Source organism: Microtus pennsylvanicus, chromosome 6 (assembly GCF_037038515.1).
Source record: "Microtus pennsylvanicus isolate mMicPen1 chromosome 6, mMicPen1.hap1, whole genome shotgun sequence".
Classification (NCBI taxonomy): domain Eukaryota; kingdom Metazoa; phylum Chordata; class Mammalia; order Rodentia; family Cricetidae; genus Microtus; species Microtus pennsylvanicus.
The window spans coordinates 81552220-81562560 of record NC_134584.1 but is presented as its reverse complement, the minus strand read 5'-3'; the positions used below and the strand labels follow the sequence as shown (position 1 = coordinate 81562560).

At 43.8% G+C, this 10341-nt stretch overlaps 1 pseudogene; it reads right to left on the bottom strand.

Annotated features, from left to right (window-relative positions):
* Positions 1-2699: 2699 nt before the first annotated feature.
* On the bottom strand, positions 2700-2800 carry LOC142853200 (U6 spliceosomal RNA; annotated as a pseudogene).
* Between the last annotated feature and the right edge of the window lie 7541 nt (positions 2801-10341).

The window sequence follows — 10341 nt, the reverse complement described above, 5'->3', positions numbered from 1 at the left end:
AACAGAATTCTGGGAGGAAGAGGGAAGTGAGGCAATCACCATGCCTCTCCTCTCTGGGTCAGATGCAATAAAACCAGCTGCCAGGTAAGATATTTTGAATCTTTCTGGTGAGCCACCATCTCGTGGTGCTACACAGATTACTAAATATGGGTTAAAGCAAGATGTGAGAATTAGCCAATAAGAGGCTGAAACTAATGGGCCAGACAGTGTTTAAAAGAATACAATTTGTGTGTTGTTATTTCAGGGTATAAGCTAGCCAGGCGGCTAGGAGCTGGACGGCAGGAACACAGCGTGCTGTTCCTTCTACAAAGCCCAATTTCTGTCTGCAAGTCTTCTCATGTTGTATTGTGTTAACTGAGGAGCTGCGAGCTTGTGGAGGTGTCATAGTGACTTGCTTATCTGGTCACATTGCATCATCAGGAAGCAGACAAAAGAACGTGTGTACTCAGCTCATTTTCTTCATTCTAGTATTCAGACCCATGGAAAGGCATAGCCCATGTCCAGATGAGCCCAGTGCAGTGGGCACGGTCCATCCAGATGAGCCCAGTGCAGTGGGCGCAGTCATCACATCCAGATGAGCTCAGTGCAGTGGGGGCAGTCATTGTGCGTAGACAGATGGCCTGGGGAGAGTACATATGAGACTGGGCCACCTTAGGCAAGTCTGAAAGTGCCATGTAAGAAATAAAGATTTTACCCAACAAGTGGAAAGAAGAGAGTTCTTTTTTTTTCTTTAATGTAGGGAACACTTCAAAATTTGCATATCATCCAACGTGGATAACTATATCCACATAAAGCCTAAAAAAGCTTAAAAAAAAGACTAGTGTAAAACATTTGGGTTTTCAGCCCTAACAGGAAAAAAGCTGAGCTGTTTTAAAATGCTGGCTTTCTGGGCCTTCCTGCCAGGGAAAACTCTGACTCTGTGAAGCAGGTGGGCTGGACTATGGAGCTATGGACACAATGTTGCAGCTTGCTTCCTGACAAAGACCTTGAAATGCCATGGAGCTTTTCAGTATTGTTTACACACTGTTGTAGCTTGCTTCCTGGCAAGGACCTTAAAACGCCATAGAGTTGTGGCAAAACACTTCTCCATATTCCTTAACAAATTAAAGACCCATGTGGTCAAAAAAAAAGAGATATACAGTAAAGAGAGATTCAAAGAATAAAAAAAAAAAACTTCTAAATTGTTTACATTGTGTTAAAAATATATACAGGCTAAAGATTAAAGTTATAAAAAAAGAAAGAAAGAAAAAAAGGAAGGAAGGAAGGAAGGAAGGAAGGAAGGAAGGAAGAAACAAAGAAAGAAAGAAAGAAAGAAAGAAAGAAAGAAAGAAAGAAAGAAAGAAAGAAAGAAAGAAAGAAAGAGTAACCTGGGAGGCAGAGACAGACGGATCTCTGTGATAGCCGTTTGAATTCCAGGACAAAAATATACAGAGAACCTGTCTCAAAAAGCCAAAAGTTAAAAGCGAAAATAAAAGAAATAGAGGTTAAAATAAAGCCACATAAAGATAAAAAATACACAGAGAATCTTGATACTGTATGTTATTGTGCTCTCTTTGAATTGTTCAAATGCTGAGGAAGGAGTAACAGCTGCTAAGAGATATTTGCTTATAAATGCTGCAAAATTAATCCTAGATAGGTATTTTAAAAATACTTTGACTTCACAGTTGAAGTTAAAAGGTATGTTACTTTGGAGAAGAGATTTTGCTTTTGTTTCCACAGAAAATGAGAGGCTGTGGATTTGTTCAGAGTTAAGAAAAATCCAGGGGCTGGAGAGATGGCTCAGTGGTTAAGAGCATTGCCTGCTCTTCCAAAGGTCCTGAGTTCAATTCCCAGCAACCATATGGTGGCTCACAACCATCTGTAATGAAGTCTGGTGCCCTCTTCTGGCCTGCAGGCATACATGCAGACAGAATACTGTATACATAATAAATAAATAAATAAATTTAAAAAAAAAAGAAAAATCCAGTTTGATCAAGGAAGACCACCTGAAAAGTCTCTGACAGGAATAGATGGCCCAGATGTCTAAGTTCTTCATCCAGAACAAGTTCAAGACTGCTGCTTGAGATGATCAAGACTCGCAGGATACTTCAGTCAGGACTTGATCATAACTCTAAATTTTCTTTATGTCCCCATAAGATTATCAGCATCTCCAACCAGCTGGAAGTAGCCTGGAATACTAAACCCACATTCCCAAAAAATGGAATATGGATATTTTCCTTTGTTTTTTTTTCTTTAAAAAAAGATAGGGGAAAGTGGTGTGGGAGAATTGTCTGTAATCTGTCAATCATGTTTTAAATAAAACGCTAATTGGCCAGGCAGAAAATATAGGCGGAAAAGCCAGACAGGAAGTAAAAATGATGGAATGAGAACAAGAGAATTCTAGGAAGGAGGAAGTTAATTACTCCTACTCCTGCCCAGACCACCAAAGCAACAGGATGTGATCTGCCCCACTGAAAAAAGGTACTGAGCCACATGGCTAACACAGATCAAAAAAATGGGTTAATCAAGATGTGAGAGTTAGCCAGTGAGAGGCTAGAGCTAATGGGCCAATCAGCTTATAACTTATAGAGATTTCTGTGTTACTTCTTTGGGGTTTGCCGGCTGTGGGGTACTGGGTGGGACAGAAATCCCAAAAGCAGGCCCAGACCGTTCATTGTTTTAACCCAACAAGTGGAAAGAAGAGAGTCCTTTTTTTTCTTTAATGTAGGGAACACTTAAAATTTGCATATCATTCTTGTTCAGGGCCATGCTAATCTCTCTATTGTTACAGTTTTAGTATGTGTGCTGAAGAAGTAAGCACCAAAGAGATGTTATTGCAGGCAAATATGACATAATAGATTGTTTTATCATATTCATACGGCAGTGGAGTAGAGAGTGCCATGAAGGCAAGGTTGGTTAACAAGTGTCCTAGTCCTTGTTCTGTGGGTGTGAAGAGACATCATGACCAAGGCAACTCTTATTAAAAAAGCATTTAATTGGGGACTTGCTTACATTTTCAGAGGTTTAGTCCCTAACATCATTCAGGAAGCATGGTGACAGGCAGGCAGGCTAAAGAAGTAGCTAAGAGTTCTACACCAAAGCTCATCCCCAGTAACACACTTCCTCCAACAAAGCCATACCTCCTAAGCCTTTCAAATAGTATCACTCTTGATGATCAAGTGTTCAAATCTTGGAGCCTATAGAGTGATGTGGGATTGTCATATATCAATCTGTTGATTTCATTGGTTAAGCAATAAAGAAACTGCTTGGCCCTCATAGGTTAAAACATAGGTGGGAGGAGTAAACAAAACAGAATGTTGGGAGGAAGAAGAAGTGAGCTCAGACTCGACAGCATGCTCCCCGCTCCCAGGCAGACACATGTGGTGAAGCTCTGACCCAGGATGGACGTAGGCTAGAATCGTCCCTGTAAGGCCGGTGCTACAGTTTATTAGAAATGGGTTGATCGGGATATCAGAATCAGCCAGTAAGGGCTAGAGCAAATGGGCCAAGCAGTGTTTAAAAGAGTACAATTTGTGTGTTGTTATTTCGGGGCATAAGCTAGCCAGGCGGCTGGGGTGCTGGGGATGCAGCCCCGCAGCTCCCTATTACAACAATAGAGGCCATTTTCTTTCAAGCTACCATCCACAAGGAAGCCTCTGACAGTCTACAAGAGGCCCATGGTCATAAAGATCCAACCAGGATTAAGGAATAGGAAGACATAGTCTGCAGGTCAAGCAACCAGAATCTCATCGTGGAGAGAAGGAAGAGTAAAGGAGGCTCCTTTGCTGAACCAGAGTTCACAGGCAAAAATCTGGGGACTTGGATGTAAGAAGATGAGGACAACCCACTCAGGATACTGACATTTCTATAAAAGTACACTTTAGGATTTCTAAATGGTCCGAAATTGTGGCATGGTACAACTTTCTGGGGATAAAAGCAACTCAGAACTGAGGGAGGGGGTAATCCCTTCTCCATATTGCCCACCCACTCCATAAGGAAAGGGTAATACCCAGTCCATACAGCCCACCCAATCTGTAAGGAGGAGGTGATCCCTTGTCCATACTGCTCACCCAATCCGTAAGGAGGGGGTAATCCCTTGTCCATACTGTATTATATTTATAATCAGTAATATAAATAATATTATGGAGATGTAAATTTCTACCAACAGGCTTCCATAACAAGAAACTGTGAAGTATTATCAACTATTGTCTATCTTTTTGTATGTCAGTAATATTTGTGTGTGATCTGTGTTCCTGTATCCAAGTGTGGGTGCATGCATGTGCAGGTCTGTGTGTGACCTGTACTCCTGTATCTGAGTGTGGGTGCATGCATGTGCAGGTCTGTGTGTGACATGTACCCCTGTATCCGAGTGTGGATGCATGCATGTGCAGGTCTGTGTGTGACTGTATCCCTGTATCTGAGTGTGGGTGCATGCATATGCAGGTCTGTGTGTGACCTGTACTCCTGTATCTGAGTGTGGGTGCATGCATGTGCAGGTCTGTGTGTGACCTGTACCCCTGTATCTGAGTGTGGGTACATGCATGTGCAGGTCTGTGTGTGACATGTATCCCTTTATCCAAGTGTGGGTTCATGCATGTGCAGGTCTGTGTGTGACTGTATCCCTGTATTTGAGTGTGAGTGCATGCATGTGCAGTTCTGTGTGTGACGTGTACCTCTGTATCTAAGTGTGGGTGCATGCATGTGCAGGTCTGTGTGTGACCTGTACCTCTGTATCTAAGTGTGGGTGCATGCATGTGCAGGTCTGTGTGTGACCATACCCCAGTATCTGAGTGTGAGTCAGGCATGTGTAGGTCAGAATATAGCCTCAATGAGAATCTTTGCCATGCATCTTTAAAAAAAATAATTTTAGTATGTGCACATGTGTGTGTGTTTGTGATTGTGGGTACCAGCAGACCACAAGAGGACATTGGATGCCCTGGATCTGGAGATAGAACATCAACCTGCGTGACATGAAGGCTGGGAACAGAACTTGGTCCTCTGCAAGAGCAGTACATACTCTTAACTACTGATCCTTCTCTCTAGTCCTACTTCCCACCTGTGTGAGTCAGGGCTTCTTGCTCTGTGCATCCCGAGTGCCAGGCTAAGTGGTCCCCAAACTTCTGGAGATTCTGCTGCCTGTTCTCTCGTCTCACATAAGAACCCTGGGGTTAGACCAATGCTACCATATTCGTCTTTATGTGTGTTCAGGGATCTGAACTCAGGTCCTTGCATTTGCACAGCGAGCCCATTACCCACCCAGCTAGCTACCCAGCCTTTAAGACTTGGTATACATGTCAGCGGTGGTGGCACATGCCTTTAATTCCAGCACTCAGAAGGCAGAGACTCGTGAGTTCAAAACCAGCCTGGTCTACAAAGCGAGTTCCAGAAAGGCTCCAAAGCTACAGAGAAACCCTGTCTCAAAAAATTGGTAAACACACATGCACACACACACACACACACACACACACACACACACTAAAAAAATTAAATTTCCCAATCTTAAAATATGACTACGAAAACTACAGTCTCTTCCCAAAGCTAAAATTCTTTAAATCCTGAATAAATACAATATATAAATAATGCAATATGTAATAATATAACAAGAGCTCATTATTAGAAATATTAGAGATTAACTATTATTGGAAAGAAAGTAGGCCATCAAACTTTCTTGGGGATTACTTATTCTTGCACAAAAGTCAACTAACTATCAAGGTCAAAATTTGCGTGTGCGCTTTCTCTCTCTCCCTCTCTCTCTCTCCCCCTGTCTCTCATCCTCTCTCTCTCCCCACATTAGGCACACAGCAATGCCGTTGACTCAGTGTTCCTGTAACTTCAGATCTAGAGATTGTCACCCATTTGCTCTTCCAGAGACACACGGCCCTGATTTCAGGACACCTGTCACATTGTATCGCACTGTTTAAAAAAGCCCATGGCAGTGCAACCGAAAATTCAAATGGAATGAATTTGAGTGGGTCAGCAGCACCCTTCCCGTGATTTTCAGCTGATTTTGAGGCCGACATTTCTATGCAAGGTGAGCAGCTATGCAAAGCCGAGCCCATCCCACAGAGGTAAAGTCCTCTTACCGGTGTCTGTGATCATTCAGTTCAATGACGACACGGTGATGGGAATCCAATGTGAAGATGGCTGAAATAATTGGGTCAAGTCCACATCAGGTTGGTTCAGTGGCCACACGCAAGTGAGGGCATATTAAAACATTGTAACAGACGGTATTTTCCCTTGATAAAATGGGAATGAGGATGGTGGTGCCTCCATCAATTTCAGAAGACACTAGCAAGTAAAATGTAAACCACTGATACAGGTGCAGATAAAAGTAAACAACACTGTGTAGTATAAACATAGGTGAAATTCTGTCCCAAACAACTGATCTCCAGTTCATTGCTTCCCATAAGAATAGTTCTAAAGCAGTTAGCCAGTAACAGAAACAGTACGGAGTCGGAATACAGGAGATGAGGGATTACTTCTCATACTCTTGGCTTTGCTGGGTTGGGTGGGATTCCTTTCGTTTGACATGCCAAACCCAACCTCTTCCCTTCTCTGCCATGCTCCAGGCCCATAAGCAAGCTCCCTTGTCCTCTGGCTTCAACTAGATCTCACCAGCCAAGAGCAAGAATGGGTGGAAAAGATCGGAGAAAGACCACCTGTTTCAACTCTGCCGGTGGGTAAGTCCAGCACAGGTCAGTGCTCTGCACACAGCCGGCCTCGCTCCATGTTCTAGTGACATGATACACGACTACTCCATGTGCCTTCTATGCTCCTTGTTGACACCTGTTGTGAACAGCCCCTCACTGAACTCTCTCTATTCACTAGATTTAATTTGTCTTTTTTTTTTTTTTGAGACAGGGTTTCTCTGTGGCTTTGGAGCTTGTCCTGGAACTACTCTGTAGACCAGGCTGGTCTCGAACTCACAGAGATCCGCCTGCCTCTGCCTCCTGAGTGCTGGGTTTAAAGGCATGCACCACCATCACCCGGTAATTTATCATGTTTTTATCTGGACTCCTAAACAAATTAGTCAGAAGTTCAGGATCTTTGGCAATTAGTGTTCATTCAAAAAAGTTGTTGGACAGTAACAAAAAGTATGGCTGCTTTTTCTTTATCCTGTTATGGTTTCTTTGGCAAGTCTGAGGGGACTGTACCTGTGAGATTGTCTCTCAACTCTTCTATAAGCTTAGGTGGCCTCACTTTTATTAAAATGACTTTTGGGTTATGTGCTGTCCTAAGGAGTAGAGAGCAAGTAAGCAGCTTTGCCAGATTGACTCCAGTTGGCCCTCTGTTATTCCACTGTAGTGTGTGTGTGTGTGTGTGAGTGTGTGTGTGAGAGAGAGAGAGAGACAGATAGAGGTGAAACAGAGAGAGGTGAAACAAGTCTGGCTTTTGAGTTTAATTCTTGTTGCGGGAGATCCTTCTACTCCTCCAGCCAATAGCCGCTGAGATACCAGCCCATTGAGGCATGGTCTCTCTCCTTTTAAAAAAGCGGCCACTTCCCTCCTCGCTCTCTCTGACTTCCTGCTCTGCTTCTGGCTACTAGACTCCCTTCCTGATTGGGCAGAGGGCTGTTGTCTGGGATGGTGATCTGTAAGTTTTTTCCCCTTTAAATAAATAACCATTCTATTAATCATAATTCCAAACTGGTGTGGGATTGTTTGTGACTTACGCCTTCACCTTCAAATTCTTTTTTATATTTGTGAGGTTTTCTTTAGTATTCCTGCTAGGATTTTAGTTATGGTTAGATTTAGACTTGGGCTGGTGTTAGAAATAGGGTTAGATACAAACTTAAAAATGGAGCTATGGGAGCATTAAATTTAAAGTTCATGTGATTAGGGTTAGGAATAGAGATTGGTGTAACACTGGTATAAGGTATAGTTACTGTTAAAAATGGTTTATAGTTAGTTATAGTCCTAGTTTTACACTGGGTTATGTGACCAGTTAGGGTCATTTAATTCTTATTGAGAGATAGTTCCCTAGGACAATGGTACATGGTTTCTAACAACATTTATTCTAGAGTGTCTTTTCAAGGGTGTTTATAAACAGCCTCAGGCAGGGAGCTTATCTTTTCCTAACCAAGGCTGTAAGAAGAGACAAAGTCTCCCTCCAGGTTAGTTAACTTATGGTTCTCTAGAGACTGGAAATTCCAAGTATGCCTACTGTACCTGAAGCACTGCCTTATGTACTCTTCACATAAGCCTTTCTGACTTGAACACAAGGTCCACCAATGCAAGCATACTCCTGTTTGTTCTGACTGCTGTCTTATGAGTAAATGTGACCTGTGTTTCATGTCTTCTGCTAATACCCAAGGACTGAGGAAGTTAAAAGGCCAGCTTAAGCATTGGTCCCCTTACTATTGCTGTAACAGAACTCCCGAGATAATTGACTACTAAGAGAAAGGAGTATTCTAGCTCCCAACTACAAGGTTGATTGAAAGAACCTATAGAGTTTAGGGCCTCTGGCGTGGTTGTTAAGACAGTCACAGCAGGGTACACAGGGCCCAGAAAACAGTTGATTTCATGGCCAAGATGCAAGGGGTGACAGAAAGGGCCCATATGACAGCATGCTCCATGGCCCTAAGGGCCTACCACTTCCCCCCAGTAGCACCGCCCTAGAGACCAAGCCCTTCAACATATGGGCCTTTGAGAGACATCTGTCACTCAAACCATAGCAGCTTGCACACACAGTCCTAGCTCATGCCCTTCCAGGCCTTGCCAGCCTAATAGCATCCTTGGATTAGCTTCAATCCTGAAGTTGGGTCATTTCTGTATCAGGCCTGCTGCTTTTGACAATGATAGCCACTTTCCCTCTAGATACTCTGGGCAATGAATGTTGCTAGGTAGCTTATTCTGGGTCTCTATCCTTCCATTTTCATTGATTAGAAGGCCGATAGCATTACATTGCTTCTCCAGTAGCAGCTACACTCACAGGAAGTGGTCACTAAGGCAGTATGGGCAGTAACACTTCTTTTATCAATGCTTTTCTCTGGCCCCATTTGGGGAGATAAAGTCAGAATTTGATGCCTATGTTAGCAACACATGAAAAATCCATTCCCATGTCCCTCTCTTACATGTCTAAGTTCTTTCCTCTTTGTCTGGGGTGATGGTAGTTAAGAGCACTGGCTGCTCTTCCAGGGTTTTCTTCCAGTAAACACATGGCAGCTCACAACCAGTTCCAGAGAATCTGTTGCTCTCTTCTGTCCTCCGTGGGCAGCAAACACATGCGCGAGGCACAGACGTTCCTGCAGACAACATACCCACACACATAAAAAACAAAAAAAAATTCTTTCCTCTATAATATGTGAAGGAAATGTCAGGGCTTGGCTACATTCAGTGCAGAGCCCCATATTCAGTTAGCATGGCTTGCTGGAGTCAGGGAAGTGTGCTGGCAAGGTCTGTTAGTTTTCTGACGTTGCTGTGACCACAAAGCCTGAGTGAATTGACTTCAGGGAAGACTTATTGTGGTTCGTGGTTCCTGAGCGTCCCATCCATCAGAGCAGAGAGCATGGTATGGCAGCTCAGTTGATGGCATGAGACACACGTGGTGGAGACCCCAGAGTTCAGGGCAGGAGCCCGCGGCAGGTGTAACCCCCAAAGCCCTTGCCTTTGATTGCTTCTACCAGGGTGGCTCTATTTCCTACAGGCTCCACAGGTTCCCCAAACACAGCACCACCAGTGAGGGAGCAAACATTCAAGACTGGCATTTCAGATTCAAGCCACAACCGATGACAGAGGTTTCAACACACTTACACCAGCCATGAAATACTTTGGCCTTGGAGTACACCTTCCATCCAACTTAGATTCCATGGCATGAAGGGACATAAACGACTGGCAAATAGAATTAATCAGACTAGCTTTAATATAAAATATTCATCTTTAATAAGGGGAAGAAGAGGGGAGCTTACAAAGCCAGGGTTCGAGCGAAGAGCAGCAAACAAAGAGAGGACGGGGAGCATACCCACCAGATTTATAGGTAAATATTGGCCTAAGGGGTACATGCCCTACAAACAAGGTGATTGGCTGGGGCTTCCCCTTCAATGGCATGTGACCATTGGGGCACAATGCACCAAGCTCTTAAACCCTAATACTCACCTGCTTTCAGTGAACCCCGAGACAAGGACAAACTGCAGCGTCTGAGCCAGGTTGTCCAGCATCACTGGGTGTGTGGAGGACACGTGAAAGGGCAAACCTCTCAATGAAAGGACAGGATGTCTGGGGGCGCTGCACCCTTGGAAGGTGGAGCTGCACAGGAATGAAGTCGCAGCCTCCCAAATTATTATGCGTCCTGCGGGGAGTTCCGAATTCCTGAAGTGTAGAATGTGCGGTGGGTGCTTCCTGCCACCCATCTAGCTTTACCCAA